The sequence below is a fragment of the Triticum aestivum genome, chromosome 5A (assembly GCF_018294505.1).
Source record: "Triticum aestivum cultivar Chinese Spring chromosome 5A, IWGSC CS RefSeq v2.1, whole genome shotgun sequence".
Classification (NCBI taxonomy): domain Eukaryota; kingdom Viridiplantae; phylum Streptophyta; class Magnoliopsida; order Poales; family Poaceae; genus Triticum; species Triticum aestivum.
In genome coordinates, this window is record NC_057806.1 from 430,003,600 (window position 1) to 430,019,387 (window position 15,788).

At 42.7% G+C, this 15,788-nt stretch overlaps 1 long non-coding RNA gene across 1 annotated transcript; it reads right to left on the bottom strand.

Annotated features, from left to right (window-relative positions):
• Positions 1 to 6,563: 6,563 nt before the first annotated feature.
• Positions 6,564 to 11,792, bottom strand: LOC123103784 (uncharacterized). Its single transcript, XR_006449964.1, has 3 exons — positions 11,367 to 11,792; positions 9,478 to 11,284; positions 6,564 to 8,835 (listed from the first exon to the last, which is right to left on the bottom strand). It is a non-coding gene; the product is annotated as an uncharacterized lncRNA (long non-coding RNA).
• Between the last annotated feature and the right edge of the window lie 3,996 nt (positions 11,793 to 15,788).

Sequence of the window (15,788 nt, forward strand, 5' to 3'; positions counted from 1 at the left end):
GTTCCACACACGTGCAGCCCGGTGACGTCTCCCATGCCGTGATCCAGCAAGGAGAGAGGGAGAGGTTGGGGAAGACTCCGTCCAGCAGCAGCACGACGACGTGGTGGTGGAGGAGGAGCACGGTACTCCAGCAGGGCTTCGCCAAGCACTACGAGAGATGAGGAGTGAGAGAGGTAGGGCTGCGCCTTGGGAGAGAGAGACTCATGTCTTGTGCAACCCCAAAACCTCCACTATATATAAGGGCAAGGGCAAGGGGAGGCGCTTCCCCTAGGGGGGGCGGCGGCCAGGGCAGATGGGATCTCCCCCTTGGGTGACTTGGCCCCCAAGCCAGGAGGAGGGAACCCTAGATGGGGCGCCCCAAAACCCCTGGTCACGTGGGAATAGGTGAGGGGGCGCACAGCCCCTTAGTGCCCCCTTCCCTTGGCCCATGAAGCCCCCCAACACTTGCCGGGGCTCCTGAAACACCTTTCGGTCATGCTGGTCATCACCCGGTACCTCCGGAACACTTCCGGACTCCAAAACCCTTCGTCCAATATATCAATCTTCCCCTCCGGACCATTCCGGAACTCCTCATGACGTCCGGGATCTCATCTGCGACTCCGAACAACATTCGGTAACCATGTACATACTTTCCCTATAACCCTAGCGTCATCGAACCTTAAGTGTGTAGACCCTACGGGCTCGGGAATAATGCAGACATGACCGAGACATCTCTCTGGTCAATAACCAACAGCGGGATCTGGATACCCATGTTGGCTCCCACAAGTTCCACGATGATCTCATCGGATGAACCACGATGTCAAGGATTCAGTCAATCCCGTATACAATTCCCTTTGTCTACCGGTATAGTACTTGCCTAAGATTCGATCGTCGGTATCCCGATACCTTGTTCAATCTCGTTACCGGCAAGTCTCTTTACTCATTCCGTAACACATCATCCCGTGATCAACTCCTTGGTCACATTGTGCACATTATGATGATGTCCTATCGAGTGGGCCCAGAGATACCTCTCCGTTTACACGGAGTGACAAATCCCAGTCTCGATTCATGCCAACCCAACAGACACTTTCGGAGATACCCGTAGTGCACCTTTATAGCCACCCAGTTACGTTGTGGCGTTTGGTACACCCAAAGCATTCCTACGGTATCCGGGAGTTGCACAATCTCATGGTCTAAGGAAATGATACTTGACGTTAGAAAAGCTTTAGCATACGAACTATACGATCTTGTGCTAGGCTTAGGATTGGGTCTTATCCATCACATCATTCTCCTAATGATGTGATCCCATTATCAATGACATCCAATGTCCATGGTCAGGAAACCATGACCATCTATTGATCAACGAGCTAGTCAACTAGAGGCTTACTAGGGACATGTTGTGGTCTATGTATTCACACATGTATTACGGTTTCCGGTTAATACAATTATATCATGAACAATAGACAATTATCATGAACAAGGAAATACAGTAATAACCATTTTATTATTGCCTCTAGGGCATATTTCCAACAGTTTGCAAGTCCTGTAGCATGCACGTATGGTAAACGTTATGTGACAAATTTGAAACATGAGGTATTATTTGATTGTCTTCCTTATGACTGGCGGTCGGGGACGAGCTATGGTCTTTTCCTACCAATCTATCCCCCTAGGAGCATGCACATAGTGTCGAGGTTTTTGATGACTTGCAGACTTTTGCAATAAGTATGTGAGTTCTTTATGACTAATGTTGAGTCCATGGATTATACGCACTCTCACCCTTCCATCATTGCTAGCCTCTTCGGTACCGTTCATTGCCCTTTATCACATTGAGAGTTGGTGCAAACTTCGCCGGTGCATCCAAACCCCGTGATATGATATGCTTTGTCACACATAAACCTCCTTATATCTTCCTCAAAACAGCCACCATACCTACCTATTATGGCATTTCCATAGCCATTCCGACATATATTGCCATGCAACTTTCCACCATTCCGTTCATCATGACACATTCATCATTGTCATATTGCTTAGCATGATCATGTAGTTGACATCGTTTTTGTGGCAAAGCCACCTCTCATAATTCTTTCATACATGTCACTCATGCATCATTGCACATCCCGGTACACCGCCGGAGGCATTCATATAGAGTCATACTTTTTTATAGTATCGAGTTGTAATCATTGAGTTGTAAATAAATAGAAGTGTGATGATCATCATTTTATAGAGCATTGTCCCAAGTGAGGAATAAAAAAAGGGGGGAGAAAGGCCATAAAAAGAGAAGGCCCCCCAAAAAGGAGAGGCCATAAAAAAAGAGAAGGCCCAAAAAATATATAATAAAAAAATGAGAGAAAAAGAGAGAAGGGACAATGCTACTATCCTTTTCCACACTTGTGCTTCAAAGTAGCACCATAATCTTCATGATAGAGAGTCTCTTGTTTTGTCACTTTCATATACTAGTGGGAATTTCTCATTATAGAACTTGTCTTGTATATTCCAATAATGGGTCTCCTCAAGTGCCCTAGGTCTTCGTGAGCAAGCAAGTTGGATGCACACCCACTTAGTTTCTTTTGTTGAGCTTTCATACACTTATAGCTCTAGTGCATCCATTGCATGGCAATCCCTACTCCTTGCATTAACATGAATCGATGGGCATCTCCATAGCCCATTGATTAGCCTCGTTGATGTGATACTTTCTCCCTTTTGTCTTCTCCACATAACCCCCCATCATCATATTCTATTCCACCCATAGTGCTATATCCATGGCTCGCGCTCATGTATTGCGTGAAAGTTTATAGGTTTGAGATTACTAAGGTATGAAACAATTGCTTGGCTTGTCATCGGGGTTGTGTGATGAGAGCATTCTTGTGTGACGAAAATGGAGCATGACTAAACTATATGATTTTGTAGGGATGAACTTTCTTTGGCCATGTTATTTTGAGAGGACATAATTGCTTAGTTAGTATGCTTGAAGTATTATTATTTTTATGTCAATATGAACTTTTATCTTGAATCTTTCGGATCTGAATATTCATGCCAAAATTAAGAAGATTTACATTGAAATTATGCCAAGTAGCACTCCGCATCAAAAATTCTGTTTTTATCATTTACCGACTCGAGGACAAGCAGGAATTAAGCTTGGGGATGCTGATACGTCTCCAACGTATCTATAATTTTTGATTGCTCCATGCTATATTATCTTATGTTTTGGATGTTTATGGGCTTTATTATACACTTTTATATTATTTTTGGGACTAACCTATTAACCCAGAGCCCAGTGCCAGTTTCTGTTTTTTTGCCTATTTTAGGGTTTCAAAGAAAAGGAAAATCAAACGGAGTCCAATTGACCTGAAACTTCATGGAACTCATTTTTGGAAGGAAAGCAACCCGGGAGACTTGGAGTCTACGTCAAGGAAGCTTCAAGGAGGCCACGAGGTAGGGGGGCGCACCCTCCACCCTCGTGGGCCCCTCATGGCCCCCCTGACGTACTTCTTCCGCCTATATATCTCCATATACCCTAAAACTACCGGGGAGCACAATAGATCGGGAGTTCCGCCGCCAGAAGCCTCCGTAGCCACCGAAAGCCAATCTAGACCCCTTCTGGCACCCTTCCGGAGGGGGGGAACCCTCACCGGTGGCCATCTTCATCATCTCGGTGCTCTCCATGACGAGGAGGGAGTAGTTCTCCCTCGGGGCTGAGGGTATGTACAAGTAGCTATGTGTTTGATCTCTGTCTCTCGTGTTCTTGAGGTGGCACAATCTTGATGTATCGCGAGCTTTGCTATTATAGTTGGATCTTATGTTTCTCCTTCCCCTCTACTCTCTTGTAATGGATTGAGTTTCCCCTTTGAAGTAATCTTATCGGATTGAGTCTTTAAAGATTTGAGAACACTTGATGTATGTCTTGCCGTGCGTATCTGTGGTGACAATGGGATACCACGTGATTTACTTGATGTATGTTTTGGTGATCAACTTGCGGGTTCTGCCCATGAACCTATACATAGGGGTTGGCACACGTTTTCGTCATGATTCTCCGGTAGAAACTTTGGGGCACTCTTTGAGGTTCTATGTGTTGGTTGAATAGATGAATCTGAGATTGTGTGATGCATATCATATAATCATACCCACGGATACTTGAAGTGACATTGGAGTATCTAGGTGACATTAGGGTTTTGGTTGATTTGCGTCTTAAGGTGTTATTCTAGTACGAACTTTAGGGTTGTTTGTGACACTTATAGGAATGGCCCAACGGATTGATTGGAAAGAATAACTTTGAGGTGGTTTCGTACCCTACCATAATCTCTTCGTTTGTTCTCCGCTATTAATGACTTTGGAGTTACTCTTTGTTGCATGTTGAGAGATAGTTATGTGATCCAATTATGTTATTATTGTTGAGAGGACTTGCACTAGTGAAAGTATGAACCCTAGGCCTTGTTTCCTATCATTACAATACCGTTTATGCTCACTTTTATCATTCGTTACCTTGCTGTTTTTATATTTTCAGATTACAAAAACTATTATCTACCATCCATATACCACTTGTATCACCATCTCTACGTCGAACTAGTGCACCTATACAATTTACCATTGTATTGGGTGTGTTGGGGACACAAGAGACTCTTTGTTATTTGGTTGCAGGGTTGCTTGAGAGAGACCATCTTCATCCTACACCTCCTACGAATTGATAAACCTTAGGTCATCCACTTGAGGGAAATTTGCTACTGTCCTACAAACCTCTGCACTTGGAGGCCCAACAAAGTCTACAATAAGAAAGTTGTGTAGTAGACATCAATACTACTTGTGCTTCCAAACACCCCTTAACCCAATTTTTCCATGAGAGTCCACCATACCTACCTATGGATTGAGTAAGATCCTTCAAGTAAGTTGTCATCGGTGCAAGCAATAAAAATTGCTCTCTAAATATGTATGATCTATCAGTGTGAAGAAAATAAGCTTTATACGAACTTGTGATATGAAAGAAATAAAAGCGACAGACTGCATAATAAAGGTCTTTAACACAAGCGGCAATATAAAGTGACATTTTTTTGTATTAAGATTTTGTGCATCCAACCATAAAAGCGCATCACAACCTCTGCTTTCCTTTGTGAAGGGCCCATCTTTTATTTTTATCTTCTACCTCCATACAAGAGTCATGGTGATCTTCACCTTTCCTTTTTACACTTTTTTCTTTGGCAAGCACCATGTGCTGAAAAGATCCACATATATATATATATATATATATATATATATATATATATATATATATATATATATATATATATATATCCACTCAGATGTAGGTTATCATAAGGCATTATTGTTGACATTATCCTTGAGGTAAAAGGTTGGGAGGCGAAACTATAAGCCCCTACCTTTCTCTATGTCCGATTGAAACTTTGTACCCATAAGTATCGCGTGAGTGTTAGCAATTATGAAACATTAAATGATAGTTGAGTATGTGGACTTGCTGAAAAGCTCTTCTATTGACTCTTTTCGATGTTATGATAAATTGCAATTGCTTCAATGACTGAGATCATAATTTGTTAGTTTTCACTGAAGTTTCTGATTCATACTTTACCTTATGAATGAATTGTTACTTTAGCATAAGAAATTATATGGCATTATATGTTACTATTCTAAAGATGATCATGATGCCCTCATGTCCGTATTTTATTTTATCGACACCTCTATCTCTAAACATGTGGACATATTTTTCGATATCGGCTTTCGCTTGAGGACAAGCGAGGTCTAAGCTTGGGGGAGTTGATACGTCCATTTTGCATCATGCTTTTATATTGATATTTATCGCATTGTGGTTGTTATTACACATTATATCACAATACTCATGCCTTTTCTCTCTTATTTTATAAAGTTTACATGAAGAGGGAGAATGCTGGCAGCTGAAATTCTGGACTGGAAAAGGAGCAAATATTAGAGACCTATTCTACACAACTCTAAAAGTCCCAAAACTTCACGAAGAATATTTTTGAAATATAAAAAATATTGGGCGAATAAAGCACCAGAGGGGGGCCACCAACCAGCCACAGGGTGGAGGGCGCGCCCCCATCCTTGTGGGCCCCCTGGCAGGCCTTCGGCGCCCATCTTCTGCTATATGGTGTGTTTTGACCTGGAAAAAATCATAAGGAAGCTTTCGGGACGAAGCGCCACCGTCTCGAGGCGGAACCTGGGCAAAACCAATTTAGGGCTCCGATGGAGCTGTTCTGCCGGAGAAACATCCCTCTGGAAGGGGCAAATCGAAGCCATCATCATCACCAACAATCCTCTCGTCATGGGAGGACCAATCTTCATCAACATCTTCACCAGCACCATCTCATCTTAAACCCTAGTTCATCTTTTGTATTCAATCTTTGTGTCAAAATCTCAGATTGGTACCTGTGGGCTGCTAGTAGTGTTGATTACTCTTTATAGTTGATGCTAGTTGGTTTATTTGGTGGAAGATCATATGTTCAAATCTTAATGATATTCAATACCCCTCCGATCATGAACATAAACATGTTTTATGAGTAGTTACATTTGTTCCTGAGGACATGGGAGAAGTCTTGTTATAAGTAATCACTAGTACAAATGCCTGTGCGTTGCACCGGGCGAAATATTAAGTATAAATTGCTCCATGTGCCATTATGCAACATTTTTAATACATTTTTTGCAAATGTCAGAAATAAGGTCAATGTAACCTTTGAGTGTAGCAATTATGATCTTGATGCACCACGATCTACAAGTGTTCGTGCAACATGACTGAAATTGCTATCTTTTCTCTAAAAGTAGTAGAATTGAGGCAACTTGCAAAAAGTAAGGCTCGACAATGTTTTCATCTTTGGTGACGACCAACCCTGTTTGTCCTTCCTAGGTCGCCACACCAGGACAGCCTGATACAAGCCTTTCCTCAATAAATAAATAAACAACCCGATACAAATTATGGAATGCTGCTAGTAATTATGAATAATTTTTAACAGAGACACTGTCGATTGTCATCACTGACCACACAAAGCTGAGTGCCTGAGGCAAGCATAAAAGAACATCTCAAACAAGGTTAGATCAAAATGTCCGTTCATGCCCATGAAGTCACATCCCATAACAAAAGTTCATCCAAATAGAGCTCAACAAGAAAGGCACATATAATGGCAAACATGGGCACATGAAACGGAAGTACATGACTCTAGAATCTATCAAAGAAAAGAAAATACAGCCCTGATGGGGAAACCAGTTCATACAATTGCACTATAAAAAATTATTGAAGAAAAACCAGAAGGTCATCTATAGCCTCTAGCAAACTTTTGAAGATAATTAAATCAGACTAAAGAGTTATCGCTTATATTATCCAAATTGGAGATAAAAGATGTAGTGCACAGTAAGGAAATTTTGTGGTGTGTGAGATTAATCATGCCTAACTTTAAATTAAAATTAGAATTCATGCATGCCAAATAACATCTCTGTGCAACATGCGCGTACATACAAATAATATTATAATATAGCTCAACAAAAGATACAGCTTGTGCATACATAAATTAGGACATGCAAACACGGGTTGTTAGTATAACATAGCTGCATTTGACAAAATTAGAAAACTCATATCTACACTGTCCTGTAATATTATCGGTTTCGTGAACGTCAGTGGTGCTCTTGACCATGTATTGGATGCACTTTGGACCATTTGGTGTTATGAAACTATCGCATTTATTTCACATAGACATGGAAGATAACCGTAGTCCTCAATTTGCTCACTGAGTTAAGTACGATATGAATGGTATCCAAAGGAGTAGGCGACCTATCAGCTGCAGCAATACCTTCGATTTCTTAGACATTTCTTTCTCCTTTCTGTTCAAGCGAAAATAGGATAAAGCTGCTTTAAAACACACAAAACAGTGGATGTGTTACAACAGAAAGTGCAAGACATTCTAAGCCTCGAGTACCATTTTTTTGCTAAGTTCTCTAACATTTTCTCTCTGTTGCTTATGCAAATACAAGCAGTTAATTTGCTTCTGAACTTGGCCAGCAGAAAGTGCCCACATATGCATCTCCTCGGCCAGCAGTCCAGCTTGGTGCTTCTCTGTTTCTAAGATAAGTTGGTACTGTAACAATAGGAATCAGCCTATAATATTTTTCTTCTCACAAAAATCACTATTAATGTAAATGCTACTTGGGCCCAAAAAGCATATTGCTTTACCTCAACAACTACTTGTGTATGTGAGTAAATAGATCAAGAAATTACTTTCTAGATTAGTTAGTTCCAGCAGCTCCTTCCTGCTATTATCCAAAATGTACCTGTAATCACAATCATCCTTTTATTCCGCCATAGCAGCATCCTACCATCGGGCAACTAAAATGTCTCTCATATTATGGGTTTCAATGACTATGCTTCCTAGAGGAAGTGGATCCAGAATTATTAGCGATGTCGTGCCTTTAGGACAGAGGTTGCGTGGCTCCGGGCAGCTTGCGGCAGCGTGCAACAACTTATAATCTGACTAATGCACACGAACGGAAAACTGAATCAATTTGAATAAGTAAACAGTAGGCAAGACCAAAAGATCAGAATCTAGTTTCATGTAAAAAAATATTAGTTCGGTATATAAAACATGGCAAAAGTGGAAACTATGTAGCTCCTAACCACTTACCGTGGATTATTGAATGGGCTAGAGAATATGCAAACATGGATACGACTGAGTGGGTACAGTAGCGACAGATGATGAACTCAAACGGTGGTGAGTAGAAAAGCCTTGCCACCAGTCCGCTGCTTCCTTCACCTGGCAACCTCATCGATGGTGGCGTTCTCCTGATTTGCTTCAAACTGACATCAATACACCTCCTCCACCGTTGCATCAGCCATCATCCATTACATGCCTATGGGAAATAAAATAGATGCTCAATCTCAGAGGACGAGCACTGATTTGTTCATTGACACAAAACTGACTAAAAGATCAGTCCTAGCTTTTTTGTTCATTTACGGCCTGAAGTGTAGCATCTGTGAATATTTCAAACTTGAATCAAATCGGGAGAAACAGAACTTATTTGCCAAGCTCGTGGTCATTTTGTTTGCCACCGTTTTTGTAGCAGCCACCTTTTACCTGGGGTTACTCAACCAAGCATGCCCTTTTTTGAGTAGTTAATATAATGCAAAACACGAATTATATGTAACTGGACCAGGTATACTATTTTAACAGGAACTAAGACTTGAATCAAACAGGGAGCAATCAGACTTGAAGCACTACAACACGAATACGTTGTTAAATTTAAAGTATCAACTTTCAGGCTTGAAGCACTACCGACTTTTGCTGAAAGATGTCATTATGTCAGTTTATGCTTGGCCACAATCACAAGACAATAACGCTCAGATACTGCCTAAGAAAGTATTTGTACTTTCTTGTATCCATAACAATGACGATTACTGTATGATGCTAGATTGGGTTAGTGTTCTTCTGATGCAATAAACTGAATGTAGATTTGCAAAGGCTAAATAAAGGACGGAAGATATGAGAAACTTACCAGCTTGGTGGCGTTCTTGAGGAGCTCAAGCATGGCATGCATGGTGATGGGAACCCTGATGGCCACACCATCTTGATACTCCAAGAATCTAGGGATTAGGCGACGAATGGTTCATAACTCTGTTCAAACTTCAAAAATCACGAAGGGTTGCGCCATTTCGCTACTCAAAAAAAATTCATGCTAGTCTATCCCTTGCCAAGTCCAATTACAAAATATCTTTAATCTACCACTGCCCGACACGTACACGGCACAAACACATAGACTTTCGGTCACCATATCCTCTCTCTTTCTAATAGTCATCAAAATTTAGGAACACGTCTGTTGATGCTGCACTTAATTGTTTGAACATCGTTCTCTCTACATCCTCCTAAACCTGAAATATGCAGATGTTAGAAAGTTTCTAATTTGTGTGTGTGTGTGTGTGTGTGTGTGTGTGTGTGTGTGTGTATGATGATGATATTAAGAAAAGGATAAAATAGTATCAAGAACAGTTTCATATGTTTGGCCATGAGCCGATATACCTATCTCTGCATATCGCAAACTATCACAAATGAAAAGTTATTTTTTTGTTTAGCTGCTCCATGGAACAACTTCTCTGTATACTAAACATTCTCACAGATAACCAAAAATGAAAATGCGTATCAAGAAAGAATATGTGTGTTTGACAAAGTAATTACCAGTCTCTGAACCATACGGCTAAAAACTGACAGGAACATGGTCATGAACTCCTCCCCAACGATCTCCCTGAAACCAAACACTCCCTGACCTATGGTCCTCCTCTTGCTCACCTGCCTGCCAATCAAGAAAACATAGGACCTTCACATCAGCTCAGGATCGCATATAAAGAAGTGATCAGCCATTGACTTGCGCATGTCTACCAAGAACAAAGAAGAAAATATAATAAACTGAAGGTCCAAGGTTAGGCTATTTTCCATTATAGCACAGATAAGCAAGTATACTTGGGAGCAAGAAATCCAGCAGCTTATAGTCAATACAGTAGCAACATCTAGCAGTTTGTAATATCTCCCTGAACATCATCTACCACGGTTATTGTTCTCGTCTAGCATGGCGGCTCTCCCCTTCGCTCGGCCATGGCTTCAGAAGCTCCTAGCGCTTGTCTACGGCGTCGGCCATCTCCACCACCACAGCGCCCCTCCCCGCTCTCCGAGCACGCCGCCACACACGTCCAACGCTTGTTCCTCCGGCGAACTCTGCGCTTCTTCCTCCGGCGAACTCGGCGGCAACATGGATGTTTCGACGAAGATTGCAATTTTGACGGGATTTGATTTGATGTGATGGAGCTTCTGGTCCGAGGACCCTTTCTTCTTATAGTAGGCAACTCAAATCCGGCTCGGGAAATCCATTGATTGGTGTTGGAGAAGAACACGTATTTGCTGTTGGAGAAGAACACGTATTTGCTGTTGGAGAAGAACACGGAGTCCAATCACGACACGGGAGCAGCAACTCTGCCGCCGCTGGCAGCTTGCGACGCCCTGGGCACCAACTTGCAGCAGGTGGTGGAGGTTGAGGGAGGCGGCGACCACACGCAGGAGGCGGAGCTCACCGTGGGGGCAGGCGAGAGCGCGCAGCTGCACGGGGATGAGGACGGGAGGGGCTTGGCAGTCCAGAGCGAAGCAGAGGGGGCGAGCGGTCGAGGCAGAGGCGTCGTCCTCTGCCCGAACTACTGCTGCTCGATGCAGAGAGCTGCGGGCGGGCGTCTGGAGTTGCAGGGAAGCGCGCACAGGAGGGATGGATGGGTTCATGGCGGAGGCGTCGGGGCTCCATGGAGGGCAGTGGCAGCTGCTTACTGAAGAAAGGAAGGAGAGAGAGATTCAGAGAGGGAACATGGGAAGGAAGCAGAGAGAGACTGCGGGATAGGGGCTTCCTACCGGCGTCATGGAGGAACTCCGGTGAGGCTCGACGTGCTGCGGGTTGGACGGGAGGACAGCAGCCGCGCCGCCGTCGCACTCGCACCAAGGCTAGGTTCGCGCGCTGCGTCAAGCTCCGCCTCCCCCAGCATGCAGCCGCTCGCGGGCGCACGCGAAACCACAACGGCCATGGCTGATGGCCTTCAGGTCGCCGCGGAGCTTCTCCTGTCGCCTCCTGTCACCGCTCGCCTCCGCTCGTCGGAGCCCCAAGCACCGCCGCCGTGGAGTGTCCCCCTCCCCGGCGACGCTCGATCCGGTGACCCCGGAGCTCTCCTCGCCGCCGCCGGCGCGACACTGGTCGCCGTTGCGGCTGTCTTCCTCCTCCCTGGCCCCGCCTCCCGCCTCCCGCCTCCCGTGTACGCGCACTCCTCCCACTCTCTCCTCCCACGCATCAGCATCTGTCGCCCCCTTCGCCTTATCCATCCTTGTGCGGCGCGGGTGGAAAATAAGACGGCGTGGACGAATCGTTTTTCACTTATCCATGGACTAAGGTCAAATACTAAAAAGCACAGGGATCTTTATGCAAAAAGGGTCTTTTTTTAACCTATATAAAAAGGGTCTTTCTTAAAACCGAAGCGTTTTCCCAGATTCACTATAGAAAGGACTGTGGGTTCTATTTTCAAAAAGCAAAGGAACTTTTTTTATAAAAACGCCGTGACGGTGAACCCGGAGACTCAATTTGTGCTTTATATATATATATATATATATATATATATATATATATATATATATATATATATATATGGAAAGATGTGAATTTGGTATTCGTACGATATTTTGATGAGATGTATGTTGTCTATTCTTTAGTGGTGTTATGTGAACGTCGACTACGTGACACTTCACCATTATTTAGGCCTAGGGGAAGGAATTGGGAAATAATAAGTAGATGATGGTTTTTTAGAGTGACAGAAGCTTAAACCCTAGTTTATATGTTACTTCATAAGGGGCTGATTTGGATCCATATGTTTCATGCTATGGTTAGATTTATCTTAATTCTTCTTTCGTAGTTGCGGATGCTTGCGAGAGGGGTTAATCATAAGTGGGAGGCTTGTCCAAGTAAGGGCAACACCCAAGCACCGGTCCACCCACATATCAAATTATCAAAGTAACGAACGCGAATCATATGAGCATGATAAAAACTAACTTGACAACAATTCCCATGTGTCCTTGGGAGCGCTTTGCTTTATATAAGAGTTCGTCCAGGCTTGTCCTTTGCTAAAAAAAGATTGGGCCACCTTGCTGCACCTTGTTTACATTTGTTACTTGTTATCCGTTACGAATTACCTTATCACACAACTATCTGTTATCGATAATTTCAGTGCTTGTAGAGAATACCTTACTAAAAATCGCTTGTCATTTCCTTCTGCTCCTCGTTGGGTTCGACACTCTTACTTATTAAAAGTACTATGATAGAACCCATATACTTGTGGGTCATTACTATGTCAATAATCTCCAAAACAGAAGGGGGCAATAAATTGCACAAATAATCTGCCCCTTTTTGGACGATTGTTGAAAAAACAGAACACATGGAAGGTTTAGGTTTAATGATAACTCAAAACATGCGAAGAGATAAATGTTGGGAGAATTTTCAAAGATGAAAAACACCCCCTGAAAGTGTGCATCTTATTGAATCTGTATGGTTAGTGATCATGGGGGCGATTGATACATCTCCATTGTATCTACTTTTCCAAACACTTTTGCTTTTATTTTGGACTAATTTGCAAGATTTGAATGACACTAACCCGGACTGACGTTGTTTTTAGCAGAACTACCATGGTGTTGTTTTTGTGCAGAAATAGAAGTTCTCAAAATTGGACAAATTTTTTTGTAGATTTTTTCTGGAGCAAACAAAAAATACGGGAGCAAAGACCCACCGAAGGGGGGCCACCTACTACCGACGAGGCACTAGGGCACGCCTACCCCCGGGTGTGCCCTGGGGGCTCACGGGGCCCATGAGGCTTCACCGACACTAATTTCGATACTATAAATTCATATTCCAGGAGAAAAGGTAAGGGAAGAATTTCTATCACGTTTCACGATACGGAGCCGCCGCCACCTCGTGTTCTTCATCAGGGAGGGCAGATCTAGAGTTCGTTTAGGGCTCCAGAGAGGGGGATTCGTCATCATCGTCATCACCAATCCTTCTTCATCACCAATTTCATGATACTCACCATCGGGTGTGAGTAATTCCTTCGTAGGCTTGCTGGACGGTGAAGGGTTGGATGAGATTTATCATGTAATCGAGTTAGTCTTGTTAGTGCTTGATCCCTAGTATTCACTATGTTTCTGAGATTGATGTTGCTATGACTTTGCTATGCTTAATGTTTGTCACTAGGGCCCGAGTGTCGTGACTTCAGATCTGAACTGTTTATGTTTTCATGATTATGTTTGTGTTCTTGATCCTATCTTGCAAGTCATACGCACCTATTATGTGTTATGATCCACATACTATAAGGTGACAATAATTGGGATTCTTTCCGTGTAGCGACCAGACCTCAAACAGTCAGATCTCTGTGCTTTAGTGTCATCCCTGGATCAGTAATGCTGACACGCATAGTACTTGAAGGATTTATAACAGAGTAGCAATCACACACTTATTACATTGAATGTCTCAAAAGAGAACTTATTACAATAAAAATGTCTTAAGGCCATCTAATAACGATAACAGTGGAAGGCTTGGAAGATAAGTGAGTCCATCAACTCCAACGGCATCACTGAGTATAGAACCACGACCTAAAGGCACCTTACTCGTCGTCTAAAAAGTCTGCAACATGAACGTTGCAGCCCGAAAACGGGTCAGCACATGAAATATGTTGGCAATGTAACACATAGAGAGTAGTGAACAGAATAGGCTATACTACATGTATATATGGCTGGTGGAAAGCTCTATGGTTACAGTTTTGCGTAAAGTCAGTTTTTCCCTACTTCAAAGGTATAAATTTTATTTAACTATCAAGGTGGTTGTTAAACATTGAGAAGATAGACATCCTCTCAATCCCAATTAAACATCATCATTAAAAACCCAACAAAATTAATTAAAGTAACACGATGAGATTCACATGATAATCCAAGTACTAGATACTCAAAATGTCCATAACCGGAGACACGGCTAATCATGATTAGTTTATACACTCTGCAGAGGTTTGCACACTTTTCCTCACAATACTCGATCTCCCCCGTTGGGATTCTCGCACTACATGGTGTTTGAGAAACGGATGACCGAGATATAGTCTTTCAGAAGCGTTAGCACCTTACAATCGGGTAGACCGTTACACCTACTTTCCCCTACATCTGCTAGTCTACCACTGTAAGAGTTCGCACGACTTAATCAACTATGCTAGAGCCCATAGTAGCTTGTGGCTGCACACGCAAGTTTCTAGCATGAATAATCTCATGATCCCTTTGAGCCTGGTGGCGGTCCATAAAAAAAATAGGCAATCGCTGGAATACCCAGGTGCCTCAGTCCACCCAGATGTGTATTAAGGTTGCCACCTTAAATACACCATTATTTAACAATCTCACATCTGTCATGGATACACTCACCCAATCCACGTCTACTAGCATAACATGGCATAATAAGCAAACGTAGAGTAACTCCCAAGGGTTTGATAATAAAACAGGTAATAGGTACTACCTCATCTACTTCCCAAAACCCACATATTAATTAGATCCTAATCATGCAATTGTTTGAGGGTTGATCTAATGCAATAAAACTGGGTAGTAAAGAGGTATGATCAAAGTGTTACTTGCCTTGTTGATGATCCGTGAAACCTAGAGATTCGAAGTAGCAAGCGGCGCACTCCGGGTACTCTATCGCAAACAAACAAGCATACAATAAGTACTCATCTAATGCACGAGTAAAACTCAAATACGAAATCTAACCAGAAAGTTCAACTTAAGAACTCCGGTTTGCAAAAAGAATCAAATCAAACGAAGCAACGAAAGTCAAACAGCGAAAGAAACAAGCTTTGTTTACTAATCTAGATCTAGGTCAAATTTTACAGATGCAAAAACTTGTTTGAGTTGGTTAAATGGAAAGAGAGTTTCGGGACAAAACTCCAGGCGCTTGAATCGCCTGATTCCGATAAACGAGCGAAAAGATAAACTAGAACGAAAATCGGATCAGAAATCGCGATCAGAAATAATCGCGGAAAACCCAAGAAAAAGAAAAATTGACGAACAGATTAACGAACGAATGTTCCTTATCTGAAACTAAACGGTGAATGCGTCCGTTAAAACGAACGAACGAGCGAACGCTCGCTAAATAAAAGAACCGATAAAACCGATCTAGAAAAAAATAAAACATAGGGTTTTCTAAAAAATCGAATCGGTTTTTCTTAGAAAACCGGGGTGGCGGCGGGCGGCTACGTCGTCAGGGCTCCG